Source organism: Oncorhynchus nerka, linkage group LG26 (genome assembly GCF_034236695.1).
Source record: "Oncorhynchus nerka isolate Pitt River linkage group LG26, Oner_Uvic_2.0, whole genome shotgun sequence".
Taxonomy (NCBI): domain Eukaryota; kingdom Metazoa; phylum Chordata; class Actinopteri; order Salmoniformes; family Salmonidae; genus Oncorhynchus; species Oncorhynchus nerka.
The window spans coordinates 48678661-48693817 of record NC_088421.1 but is presented as its reverse complement, the minus strand read 5'-3'; the positions used below and the strand labels follow the sequence as shown (position 1 = coordinate 48693817).

Here is a 15157-nt window from a genome sequence, read left to right as displayed (position 1 = left end):
TATCGAATAGCAGTCCATATAGAATCACTATCGAATAGCAGTCCATAGAATCACTATGGAATAGCAGTCCATATAGAATCACTACGGAATAGCAGTCCATATAGAATCACTATCGAATAGCAGTCCATATAGAATCACTATCGAATAGCAGTCCATATAGAATCACTATCAGGAATAGCAGTCCATATAGAATCACTATGGAATAGCAGTCCATATAGAATCACTATCGAATAGCAGTCCATATAGAATCACTATCGAATAGCAGTCCATATAGAATCACTATCGAATAGCAGTCCATATAGAATCACTATCGAATAGCAGTCCATATAGAATCACTATCGAATAGCAGTCCAGAATCACTATGGAATAGCAGTCCATAAAGAATCACTATCGAATAGCAGTCCATATAGAATCACTATCGAATAGCAGTCCATATAGAATCACTATCGAATAGCAGTCCATATAACTATCCAGCAGTCCATATAGAATCACTATCGAATAGCAGTCCATCACTAGAATCACTATCGAATAGCAGTCCATATAGAATCACTATCGAATAGCAGTCCATAAAGAAAGAATAGCAGTCCATATAGAATCACTATGGAATAGCAGTCCATAGAATCACCATGGAATAGCAGTCCAAAGAATCACTATCGAATAGCAGTCCATATAGAATCACTATCGAATAGCAGTCCATATAGAATCACTATCGAATAGCAGTCCATATAGAATCACTATCGAATAGCAGTCCATATAGAATCACTATCGAATAGCAGTCCATATCACTATGGAATAGCAGAGAATCACTATCGAATAGCAGTCATATAGAATCCATATAGAATCACTATCGAATAGCAGTCCATATAGAATCACTATCGAATAGCAGTCCATAAAGAATCACTATCGAATAGCAGTCCATATAGAATCACTATCGAATAGCAGTCCATATAGAATCACTATGGAATAGCAGTCCATATAGAATCACTATCGAATAGCAGTCCATATAGAATCACTATCGAATAGCAGTCCATATAGAATCACTATCGAATAGCAGTCCATATAGAATCACTATCGAATAGCAGTCCATATAGAATCACTATGGAATAGCAGTCCATATAGAATCACTATCGAATAGCAGTCCATATAGAATCACTATCGAATAGCAGTCCATATAGAATCACTATCGGAATAGCAGTCCATATAGAATCACTATCGAATAGCAGTCCATATAGAATCACTATCGAATAGCAGTCCATATAGAATCACTATCGAATAGCAGTCCATATAGAATCACTATCGAATAGCAGTCCATATAGAATCACTATCGAAGTCCATATAGCAGTCATATAGAATCACTATCGAATAGCAGTCCATATAGAATCACTATCGAATAGCAGTCCATAAAGAATCACTATCGAATAGCAGTCCATATAGAATCACTATCGAATAGCAGTCCATATAGAATCACTATCGAATAGCAGTCCATATAGAATCACTATCGAATAGCAGTCCATATAGAATCACTATCGAATAGCAGTCCATATAGAATCACTATCGAATAGCAGTCCATATAGAATCACTATCGAATAGCAGTCCATATAGAATCACTATCGAATAGCAGTCCATATAGAATCACTATCGAATAGCAGTCCATATAGAATCACTATCGAATAGCAGTCCATATAGAATCACTATCGAATAGCAGTCCATATAGAATCACTATCGAATAGCAGTCCATATAGAATCACTATCGAATAGCAGTCCATATAGAATCACTATCGAATAGCAGTCCATAAGAATCACTATCAGTCCAATAGAATCACAGTCCAGTCCATATAGAATCACTATCGAACAGCAGTCCATATAGAATCACTATCGAATAGCAGTCCATATAGAATATAGAATCACATAAAGAATATCGAATAGCAGTCCATATAGAATCACTATCGAATAGCAGTCCATAAGAATCACTATCGAATAGCAGTCCATATAGAATCACTTTCGAATAGCAGTCCATAAAGAATCACTACGGAATAGCAGTCCATATAGAATCACTATCGAATAGCAGTCCATATAGAATCACTATCGAATAGCAGTCCATATAGAATCACTATCGAATAGCAGTCCATATAGAATCACTATCGAATAGCAGTCCATATAGAATCACTATCGAATAGCAGTCCATATAGAATCACTATCGAATAGCAGTCCATATAGAATCACTATGGAATAGCAGTCCATAAAGAATCACTAGAATCATAGCAGTCCATAGAATCACTATCGAATAGCAGTCCATAAAGAATCACTATCGAATAGCAGTCCATATAGAATCACTATCGAATAGCAGTCCATATAGAATCACTATCGAATAGCAGTCCATATAGAATCACTATCGAATAGCAGTCCATATAGAATCACTATCGAATAGCAGTCCATATAGAATCACTATCGAATAGCAGTCCATATAGAATCACTATCGAATAGCAGTCCATATAGAATCACTATCGAATAGCAGTCCATATAGAATCACTATGGAATAGCAGTCCATATAGAATCACTATGGAATAGCAGTCCATATAGAATCACTATCGAATAGCAGTCCATATAGAATCACTATCGAATAGCAGTCCATATAGAATCACTATGGAATAGCAGTCCATATAGAATCACTATCGAATAGCAGTCCATAATAGAATCACTATCGAATAGCAGTCCATAAAGAATCACTACGGAATAGCAGTCCATATAGAATCACTATCGAATAGCAGTCCATATAGAATCACTATCGAATAGCAGTCCATATAGAATCACTATGGAATAGCAGTCCATATAGAATCACTATCGAATAGCAGTCCATATAGAATCACTATCGAATAGCAGTCCATATAGAATCACTATCGAATAGCAGTCCATATAGAATCACTATCGAATAGCAGTCCATATAGAATCACTATGGAATAGCAGTCCATATAGAATCACTATCGAATAGCAGTCCATATAGAATCACTATCGAATAGCAGTCCATATAGAATCACTACCGAATAGCAGTCCATATAGAATCACTACGGAATAGCAGTCCATAAAGAATCACTATCGAATAGCAGTCCATAAAGAATCACTACGGAATAGCAGTCCATATAGAATCACTATCGAATAGCAGTCCATATAGAATCACTATCGAATAGCAGTCCATATAGAATCACTATGGAATAGCAGTCCATAAAGAATCACTATCGAATAGCAGTCCATATAGAATCACTATCGAATAGCAGTCCATATAGAATCACTATCGAATAGCAGTCCATATAGAATCACTATCGAATAGCAGTCCATAAAGAATCACTATCGAATAGCAGTCCATATAGAAACACTATCGAATAGCAGTCCATATAGAATCACTATCGAATAGCAGTCCATATAGAATCACTATCGAATAGCAGTCCATATAGAATCACTACCGAATAGCAGTCCATAGCAGTCCATAAAGAATCACTAGAATCACTACTCGAATAGCAGTCCATATAGAATCACTATCGAATAGCAGTCCATATAGAATCACTATGGAATAGCAGTCCATATAGAATCACTATGGAATAGCAGTCCATATAGAATCACTATGGAATAGCAGTCCATATAGAATCACTATGGAATAGCAGTCCATATAGAATCACTATCGAATAGCAGTCCATATAGAATCACTATCGAATAGCAGTCCATATAGAATCACTATCGAATAGCAGTCCATATAGAATCACTATCGAATAGCAGTCCATAAAGAATCACGAATAGCAGTCGAATAGCAGTCCATATAGAATCACTATCGAATAGCAGTCCATATAGAATCACTATCGAATAGCAGTCCATATAGAATCACTATCGAATAGCAGTCCATATAGAATCATATCGAATAGCAGTCATAAAGAATCACTATCGAATAGCAGTCCATAAAGAATCACTATCGAATAGCAGTCCATATAGAATCACTATCGAATAGCAGTCCATATAGAATCACTATCGAATAGCAGTCCATATAGAATCACTATCGAATAGCAGTCCCATATAGCAGTCCATAAAGAATCACTATCGAATAGCAGTCCATATAGAATCACTATCGAATCAGTCCATATAGAATCACTATCGAATAGCAGTCCATATAGAATCACTATCGAATAGCAGTCCATATAGAATCACTATCGAATAGCAGTCCATATAGAATCACTATCGAATAGCAGTCCATATAGAATCACTATCGAATAGCATCCATATAGAATCACTATCGAATAGCAGTCCATATAAAATCCATATAGCAATCACTATCGAATAGCAGTCCATAAAGAATCACTATCGAATAGCAGTCCATATAGAATCACTATCGAATAGCATCCATAAAGAATCACTATCGAATAGAATAGAATCAGTCCATAAAGAATCACTATCGAATAGCATAGAATCCATATAGCAGTCCATATAAAATCACTATCGAATAGCAATCCATATAGAATCACTATCGAATAGCAGTCCATAAAGAATCACTATCGAATAGCAGTCCATATAGAATCACTATCGAATAGCAGTCCATATAGAATCACTATCGAATAGCAGTCCATATAGAATCTCTATCGAATAGCAGTCCATATAGAATCTCTATCGAATAGCAGTCCATATAGAATCACTATCGAATAGCAGTCCATATAGAATCACTATGGAATAGCAGTCCATATAGAATCACTATCGAATAGCAGTCCATATAGAATCACTATCGAATAGCAGTCCATATAGAATCACTATCGAATAGCAGTCCATATAGAATCACTATCGAATAGCAGTCCATATAGAATCACTATCGAATAGCAGTCCATATAGAATCACTATCGAATAGCAGTCCATATAGAATCACTATCGAATAGCAGTCCACATAGAATCACTATCGAATAGCAGTCCACATAGAATCACTATCGAATAGCAATCCACATAGAATCACTATCGAATAGCAATCCATATAGAATCACTATCGAATAGCAGTCCATATAGAATCACTATCGAATTGCAGCCCATATAGAATCACTATCGAATAGCAGTCCATATAGAATCACTATCGAATAGCAGTCCATATAGAATCACTATCGAATAGCAGTCCATATAGAATCACTATCGAATAGCAATCCATGTAGAATCACTATCGAATAGTAGTCCATATAGAATCGTAGGAATCTAAATACGTATCGTATCTCCACCTAAGTATCATCATAATATTGTATCGCGACGTCCCTGGCAATTCCCAGCCTTATGAAATGGTATCTGAAACATTATACCTAGTGGTTAGAGCGTTGGACTAGTAACCGGAAGGTTGCAAGTTCAAACCCCCGAGCTGACAAGGTGCAAATCTGTCGTTCTGCCCCTGAACAGGCAGTTAACCCACTGTTCCCAGGCCGTCATTGAAAATAAGAATTTGTTCTTAACTGATCTTGCCCTAGTGCTTTCCCCCTCTCCCTCCCCAGGTACGTGCCCCCCAGTGTCTGAGGACTCTCCTCCCTCCAACGGCCCAGTAGTGGGTCTGGGGGGTGTAGGTCTACCAGGGAAGCCCCTGTTCCGGGGGACGGCGGCGGTGGTAGTGAGCGAGGAGCAGATGACCCGGCCCATCAAGGCGTTCACAGCAGAGTTTGTCCGTCAGATGCTGATTGGTCTTCCCACCCAGACCCTGGGTCTGTCTCTCTGCAGCACTCTGTCCGCCCTGGGTCTGGATCTTACCGCGCAGGTGGAGGCCAAGGACTTCGGAGCCGACGGCAAGGTAGGAAGGAGGCCGTGTTACGGACCTGATCGATCAAAATGTTATGTCGTCTTCATACATTGTTAGTTCTGATTTAATGTGTGGTTGTTAATTGTCCAGGTGTCGCTAGATGAGTTGTGTAAGCAGACGGTGGTGCAGGGTCTGGGCGCAGGCCGTATGTCTCAGCTGCTACTGAACAGAGGCACGGTGCTGGCGTCCTCCTACGACACGGCCTGGAAGAAACTGGACCTGCTCAGACGCCTGGAGACCAGCCTGGACGCTGCCAAGGTCTCCCTGCAACGCACCCAGCTACACATCACCATGTTCCAGGTGAGAGGGGGTGTGTGGGGGTTAACCCTGTCCTGTCTCTGTCTCTGTGTGTCACAGTGTGAGAGGAGGGGGTGTGGGGTTAACCCTGTCCTGTCTCTGTGTGTGTCACAGTGTGAGAGGAGGGGGGTGTGGGGGTTAACCCTGTCCTGTCTCTGTGTGTCACAGTGTGAGAGGAGGGGGTGTGGGCGTTAACCCTGTCCTGTCTCTGTGTGTCACAGTGTGAGAGGAGGAAGTGTGGGGGTTAACCCTGTCCTGTCTCTGTGTGTCACAGTGTGAGAGGGGGTGTGGGGGTTAACCCTGTCCTGTCTCTGTGTGTCCCAGTGTGAGAGGAGGGTGGGGGTTAACCCTGTCCTGACTTTGGTATTATTCTGTGTAGCTACGTTTGCTAGCTGGCCAACCCAGAGAGAGCATTGTATTGTGGGTTTTGTAGTCGACTTGAGCTGCACCAGATTTTCACATGTTGCTACCAACCTTGTTATGACGACAAAAAATGAAATATTCCTTCACAAAAGTAAATATTGTTAATCGTAGGAAGTAGTGTTTTAACACTTGAGCTGCAACAGATTTTCACATGTTGCTACGACGACAAAAATGAAATATTCCTTCACAAATCATAGGAAGTAGTGTTTTGGGATTTACCCTTTAACCCCGTCCTCTGTCTGTGTTCCAGTGGCAGCATGAGGATGTGCTCGGCCCTAGGACCCAGCCGATGAGTGTGAGCCCTCCTCCTCGCTCCATCATCCTCAGTAGCATGAAGAAGAAGCTTTACAAACTCAGCCAGGACGAGGCAGCCATCGCTGCTGTCCAGGTCAGTCATCACCAATTATTATTTATGTTTTTTCATTTAACTCGGCAAGTCAGTTGAGAATAAATATTTTTTTACAATGACAGCCGGGGAACAGTTGGTTTAACTGCCTTGTTCAGGGGCAGAATGACAGATTTTTACCTTGTCAGCTCGGGGATTCGATCTAGCAACCTTTCAGTTACTTGCCCAACGCTCTAACCACTAGGCTACCTGCTGACCAATCTGTCAACCTTGATAGCTAACTAGACCGTTACTCTTAGCTACTCCTGTAAATAAAATGCTCTCTTTTCTCTCTCTGGTCTGAGTCCTTTAATGACTGTGTATCTGTGTTTTTTTAATTGGATCTGTCCTCTCCCCCCCTGCAGGAGAAGCTGGCATCACTAGAGGGCAGTATAGAGCAGCGTCTGAAGTGGGCCGGAGGGGCCAACCCTGCCCTGGCCCCAGTGCTCCAGGACTTTGATCTGACCATCGCAGAGCGCCGCGCCCTAGTGGCCCGGGAGAGCCAGCGTACCAGCCAGGTACACCACCCACGCTGCCCACCTTCTGGGTTTACGTCTCCACCTTCTGGGTTTACGTCTCCACCTTCTGGGTTTACGTCTCCACCTTCTGGGTTTACGTCTCCACCTTCTGGGTTTACCTCTCCACCTTCTGGGTTTACCTCTCCACCTTCTGGGTTTACCTCTCCACCTTCTGGGTTTACGTCTCCACCTTCCGTCTCCACCTTCTGGGTTTACGTCTCCACCTTCTGGGTTTAAGTCTCCACCTTCTGGGTTTAAGTCTCCACCTTCTGGGTTTAAGTCTCCACCTTCTGGGTTTAAGTCTCCACCTTCTGGGTTTAAGTCTCCACCTTCTGGGTTTAAGTCTCCACCTTCTGGGTTTAAGTCTCCACCTTCTGGGTTTAAGTCTCCACCTTCTGGGTTCACGTCTCCACCTTCTGGGTTTCGTCTCCACCTTCTGGGTTTACGTCTCCACCTTCTGGGTTTACGTCTCCACCTTCTGGGTTTACGTCTCTACCTTCTGGGTTTACGTCTACCTTTCCTGGGTTTACGTCTCTACCTTTCCTGGGTTTACCTCTCCACCTTCTGGGTTTACCTCTCCACCTTCTGGGTTTACGTCTCCACCTTCTGGGTTTACGTCTCCACCTTCTGGGTTTACGTCTCCACCTTCTGGGTTTACGTCTCCACCTTCTGGGTTTACGTCTCTACCTTTTCTGGGTTTAAGTCTCCACCTTCTGGGTTTACGTCTCCACCTTCTGGGTTTACGTCTCCACCTTCTGGGTTTACGTCTCCACCTTCTGGGTTTACGTCTCCACCTTCTGGGTTTACGTCTCCAATGGCACCCTATTCCCTGTATAGTCAGGGTTTTCTGGAAGAAAATTCAGAAAGGCCTGTTACCCAACACCCTGGTTGTATAGTCTAATGAAATGCACGAGGAAATGAATGAATGTGCCACGATTTTTAAACAAAGCCTGTGTGTCCATGTATGCTGATGATTCAACCGTCTACATGTCAGCCACCACATCTAAGGAAATCACTGAAACCCTGAACAAGGAGTCTCAGTGTGTTTAGGAGTAGGTGACCAGTAATTAACTGCTCCTGATCCAAGAGATTTATATTTGGGACAAATCATTCCCTGAGCTGTAAGGAATGTGCTTTTTTAAAATGTTTTAACATGGATAAGGCTCAACGCCTCTCCCCTATTTGACCTAAATATTTGTTGTGTATGTATTGATATGTAGGGTTATGTATCTTTTTTAATTTTTTTAAAGTGTTTTGTGCTTGAGCTGTTCTTGTCTGTAATGTTCTGTATTATGTTTCATGTTTCGTGTGGAACCCAGGAAGAGTAGCTTCTGCTTTCACAACCGCTAATGGGGATCTTAATGAAACGCCGCAAGAACAACAAGTGGATTTCAACTCTTCGTTACCATGTAAACGGGACGTGTAAATTCATTCACAGGAGAGACGATGAAGACTCGTATCATGCTCTCCCTCCTCCGTGAGAAGAAATTTGAGCGCAGCCAACCACAGTCTACAAAAATAACACCGGTACCGAGAGGCGGGGACAGAGAACAGACTGACAAAACAGCAGTGTTTCCCTGCCGACGCTCTGTGACTGACAGCCGACTGTCCTATCAACACTAGACGATACGTATCGGTCATTCTAGTGGGAGAAGGCTAAACTGACATTTCTGACTAGACGATACATATCGGTCATTCTAGCGGGAGAAGGCTAAACTGACATTTCTAACTAGACGATACATATCGGTCATTCTAGCGGGAGAAGGCTAAACTGACATTTCTAACTAGACGATACATATCGGTCATTCTAGTGGGAGAAGGCTAAACTGACATTTCTAACTAGACGATACATATCGGTCATTCTAGCTGGAGAAGGCTAAACTGGCTACATATCGGTCATTCTAGAGGAGAAGGCTAAACTGACATTTCTGACTAGTGATACATATCGGTCATTCTAGTGGGAGAAGGCTAAACTGACATTTCTTCTGTCATTCTAGTGGGAGAAGGCTAAACTGACATTTCTGACTAGTGATACATCGGTCATTCTAGAGGAGAAGGCTAAACGGACATTTCTAACTAGTGATACATATCAGTCATTCTAGAGGGAGAAGGCTAAACTGACATTTCTGACTAGACGATACATATCGGTCATTCTAGAGGGAGAAGGCTAAACTGACATTTCTGACTAGTGATACATATCGGTCATTCTAGCGGGAGAAGGCTAAACGGACATTTCTGACTAGTGATACATATCGGTCATTCTAGCGGGAGAAGGCTAAACGGACATTTCTGACTAGTGTCGGTCATTCTAGCGGGAGAAGGCTAAACTGACATTTCTGACTAGTGATACATATCGGTCATTCTAGCGGGAGAAGGCTAAACGGACATTTCTGACTAGTGATACATATCGGTCAGAAGGCTAAACTGACATTTTGACTAGTGATACTCGGTCATTCTAGAGGGAGAAGGCTAAACGGACATTTCTGACTAGTGATACATATCGGTCATTCTAGCGGGAGAAGGCTAAACTGACATTTCTGACTAGTGATACATATCGGTCATTCTAGCGGGAGAAGGCTAAACGGACATTTCTGACTAGTGATACATATCGGTCATTCTAGCGGGAGAAGGCTAAACGGACATTTCTGACTAGTGATACATATCGGTCATTCTAGCGGGAGAAGGCTAAACTGACATTTCTGACTAGTGATACATATCGGTCATTCTAGAGGGAGAAGGCTAAACGGACATTTCTGACTAGTGATACATATCGGTCATTTCGGGAGAAGGCTAAACTGACATTTCTGACTAGTGATACATATCGGTCATTCTAGAGGGAGAAGGCTAAACGGACATTTCTGACTAGTGATACATATCGGTCATTCTAGCGGGAGAAGGCTAAACTGACATTTCTGACTAGTGATACATATCGGTCATTCTAGCGGGAGAAGGCTAAACGGACATTTCTGACTAGTGATACATATCGGTCATTCTAGAGGGAGAAGGCTAAACTGACATTTCTGACTAGTGATACATATCGGTCATTCTAGAGGGAGAAGGCTAAACTGACATTTCTAACTAGCTATCGGTCATTCTAGCGGGAGCTAAAGGCTAAACTGACATTTCTGACTAGTGATACATATCGGTCATTCTAGAGGGAGAAGGCTAAACGGACATTTCTGACTAGACGATACATATCGGTCATTCTAGAGGGAGAAGGCTAAACTGACATTTCTGACTAGACGATACATATCGGTCATTCTAGAGGGAGAAGGCTAAACTGACATTTCTGACTAGACGATACATATTGGTCATTCTAGCGGGAGAAGGCTAAACGGACATTTCTGACTAGACGATACATATCGGTCATTCTAGCGGGAGAAGGCTAAACTGACATTTCTGACTAGTGATACATATCGGTCATTCTAGAGGGAGAAGGCTAAACGGACATTTCTGACTAGTGATACATATCGGTCATTCTAGCGGGAGAAGGCTAAACTGACATTTCTGACTAGTGATACATATCGGTCATTCTAGCGGGAGAAGGCTAAACGGACATTTCTGACTAGTGATACATATCGGTCATTCTAGAGGGAGAAGGCTAAACTGACATTTCTGACTAGTGATACATATCGGTCATTCTAGAGGGAGAAGGCTAAACTGACATTTCTAACTAGACGATACATATCGGTCATTCTAGCGGGAGAAGGCTAAACTGACATTTCTGACTAGTGATACATATCGGTCATTCTAGAGGGAGAAGGCTAAACGGACATTTCTGACTAGACGATACATATCGGTCATTCTAGAGGGAGAAGGCTAAACTGACATTTCTGACTAGACGATACATATCGGTCATTCTAGAGGGAGAAGGCTAAACTGACATTTCTGACTAGACGATACATATCGGTCATTCTAGCGGGAGAAGGCTAAACGGACATTTCTGACTAGACGATACATATCGGTCATTCTAGAGGGAGAAGGCTAAACTGACATTTCTGACTAGTGATACATATCGGTCATTCTAGAGGGAGAAGGCTAAACTGACATTTCTGACTAGACGATACATATCGGTCATTCTAGCGGGAGAAGGCTAAACGGAAACTAGTGACATTCGGTCATTCTCTAAACTGACATTTCTGACTAGTGATACATATCGGTCATTCTAGCGGGAGAAGGCTAAACTGACATTTCTGACTAGACGATACATATCGGTCATTCTAGTGGGAGAAGGCTAAACTGACATTTCTGACTAGTGATACATATCGGTCATTCTAGAGGGAGAAGGCTAAACTGACATTTCTGACTAGTGAATACATATCGGTCATTCTAGAGGGAGAAGGCTAAACTGACATTTCTGACTAGTGTTATCGGTCATTTAGTGGGAGAAGGCTAAACTGACATTTCTGACTAGTGAAATATCGGTCATTCTAGCGGGAGAAGGCTAAATGACATTTCTGATAGAGTCGGTCATTTTAAACTGACATTTCTGACTAGACATATCGGTCATTCTGGCTAAACTGACATTTCTGACTAGACGATACATATTGGTCTAGCGGGAGAAGGCTAGCGGACATTTTCTAACTAGTGAATTTAAAAGAAGAGAATAAAAAGAAGCCTAGTTAATTTATGAAGTGGAAAAAGTAGCCGGCTATACAATGAGTGTTATTTAGCCCGACAGAGCGGCGCTGATGGAAAACAATGAGTGTTATTTAGCCGACAGACGGCAGGATGGATGGAAAACAATGAGTGTTATTTAGCCGACAGACGGCGAGGATGGAAAACAATGAGTGTTATTTAGCCGACAGACGGCGAGGATGGAAAACAATGAGTGTAGTCACATCTTTTGACCAGGGTTCAAGCTAGTAACTGTGTTCTTCAAGCCTGGCCCTGGAGAGCTATTTAAGATTATATTATTATTATATTATTCCACTACCAGTTCACGTTCCTCAACTTTATTATTCCCAGTACCAGTTCACGTTCCTCAACTTTATTATTCCCAGTACCAGTTCACGTTCCTCAACTTTATTATTCCCAGTACCAGGTGACATTCCTCAACTTTATTATTCCCACTACCAGTTCCACGTTCCTCAACTTTATTATTCCCAGTACCAGTTCACGTTCCTCAACTTTATTATTCCCACTACCAGTTCACGTTCCTCAACTTTATTATTCCCACTACCAGTTCCGTTCCTCAACTTTATTATTCCCACTACCAGTTCACGTTCCTCAACTTTATTATTCCCAGTACCAGTTCACGTTCCTCAACTTTATTATTCCCAGTACCAGTTCCGTTCCTCAACTTTATTATTCCCACTACCAGTTCACGTTCCCCAACTTTATTATTCCCACTACCAGTTCACGTTCCTCAACTTTATTATTCCCATTACCAGTTCACGTTCCTCAACTTTATTATTCCAGTACCAGGTGACATTCCTCAACTTTATTTTCCCAGTACCAGGTGATGTTCCTTCCTACCAACTGACATGTATTCTTCCCTGTTACCAGGTGATGTTCCTGTGCTAGTACCATACTGAACTGTATTCTTCCTGTTTCAGGTGACGTTCCTGTGCAGTACCATACTGAACTTTGAGGGCCTGCGGATGCGGACCCCTGAGGCCCTGAGCATGGACTCTGCTCTGTTTGAGCTGCTGAAGAGGTGCCAGCAGACCTGCTCCTACGCTGCCCAGTTCAACACCTCCGTCTCCTCCATAGAGCTACAGCTGCTGCACAGACTGGTGAGTACTGACCCTTAGCTACAGCCCCACAGACTGGTGAGTACTGAGCCCTTAGCTACAGCTCCACAGACTGGTGAGTACTGACCCTTAGCTACAGCTCCACAGACTGGTGAGTACTGACCCTAGCTACAGCTCTACAGACTGGTGAGTACTGACCCTTAGCTACAGCTCCACAGACTGGTGAGTACTGACCCTTAGCTACAGCTCCACAGACTGGTGAGTACTGACCCATAGCTACAGCTGCTCCACAGACTGGTGAGTACTGACCCCTTAGCAGCTGCTCCACAGACTGGTGAGTACTGACCCCTTAGCTACAGCTCCACAGACTGGTGAGTACTGACCCTTAGCTACAGCTCCACAGACTGGTGAGTACTGACCCTTAGCTACAGCTGCTGCACAGACTGGTGAGTACTGACCCTTAGCTACAGCAGCTCCACAGACTGGTGAGTACTGACCCTTAGCTACAGCTCCACAGACTGGTGAGTACTGACCCTTAGCTACAGCTCCACAGACTGGTGAGTATTGACCCTAGAGCTCCACAGACTGGTGAGTACTGACCCTTAGCTACAGCTCCACAGACTGGTGAGTACTGACGCCTTAGCTACAGCTCCACAGACTGGTGAGTACTGACCCTTAGCTACAGCTGCTCCACAGACTGGTGAGTACTGACCCCTTAGCTACAGCTCCACAGACTGGTGAGTACTGACCCTTAGCTACAGCTCCACAGACTGGTGAGTACTGACCCTTAGCTACAGCTCCACAGACTGGTGAGTACTGACCCTTAGCTACAGCTCCACAGACTGGTGAGTACTGACCCTTAGCTACAGCTCCACAGACTGGTGAGTACTGACCCTTAGCTACAGCTCCACAGACTGGTGAGTACTGACCCTTAGCTACAGCTCCACAGACTGGTGAGTACTGACCCTTAGCTACAGCTCCACAGACTGGTGAGTACTGACCCTTAGCTACAGCTCCACAGACTGGTGAGTACTGACCCTTAGCTACAGCTCCACAGACTGGTGAGTACTGACCCTTAGCTACAGCTCCACAGACTGGTGAGTACTGACCCTTAGCTACAGCTCCACAGACTGGTGAGTACTGACCCTTAGCTACAGCTCCACAGACTGGTGAGTACTGACCCCTTAGCTAGAGCCCCACAGACTGGTGAGTACTGACCCTTAGCTACAGCTCCACAAACTGGTGAGTACTGACCCTTAGCTACAGCTCCACAGACTGGTGAGTACTGACCCTTAGCTACAGCTCCACAGACTGGTGAGTACTGACCCTTAGCTACAGCTCCACAGACTGGTGAGTACTGACCCCTTAGCTACAGCTCCACAGACTGGTGAGTACTGACCCTTAGCTACAGCTCCACAGACTGGTGAGTACTGACCCTTAGCTACAGCCCCACAGACTGGTGAGTACTGACCCCTTAGCTAGATCCCCACAGACTGGTGAGTACTGACCCCTAGCTACATCTCCAGGGACAGGACTGATATAGGGGTACCATTTGGGACTTTCCTTACTCTCCCATTTCTCCCATCTCTCCTCAAACTCAGAGCCCGGCGTTGGAGCTGCCCATCGGCAGCCCTGATTGGCTAGCTTGTGCCCAGAAGCAGCTGGACCAGGAGCTGGCTACCCAGGGTGCTGTGCAAGAGGAGCATGAGCAGCAGCTGGATGTCGCCACGGAATCACTGCAGCTATTGGTGGACAGCATCAAGGGCATCCTGTCCAATCACAACCGCCAGCTGGCTGACGTCAAACACCTTCTGAGGGCCATGGCCAAGGTATGGGCAGTGACACCCCAACAGGGAGACAGGTGTACAGATGCATGATACTCTATGGCCAAGGTATGGGCAGTGACACTCCAACAGGGAGACAGGTGTACAGATGCATGATACTCTATGGCCAAGGTATGGGCAGTGAGACTCCAACAGGGAGACAGGTGTACAGATGCATGATACTCTATGGCCAAGGTATGGGCAGTGACACTCCAACA

General features: G+C 43.6%; 1 pseudogene; it reads left to right on the top strand.

Annotated features, from left to right (window-relative positions):
- The window catches only part of LOC135564904 (serine/threonine-protein kinase SMG1-like), a 93184-nt pseudogene that overhangs the window by 68605 nt on the left and 9422 nt on the right, over positions 1–15157 (top strand).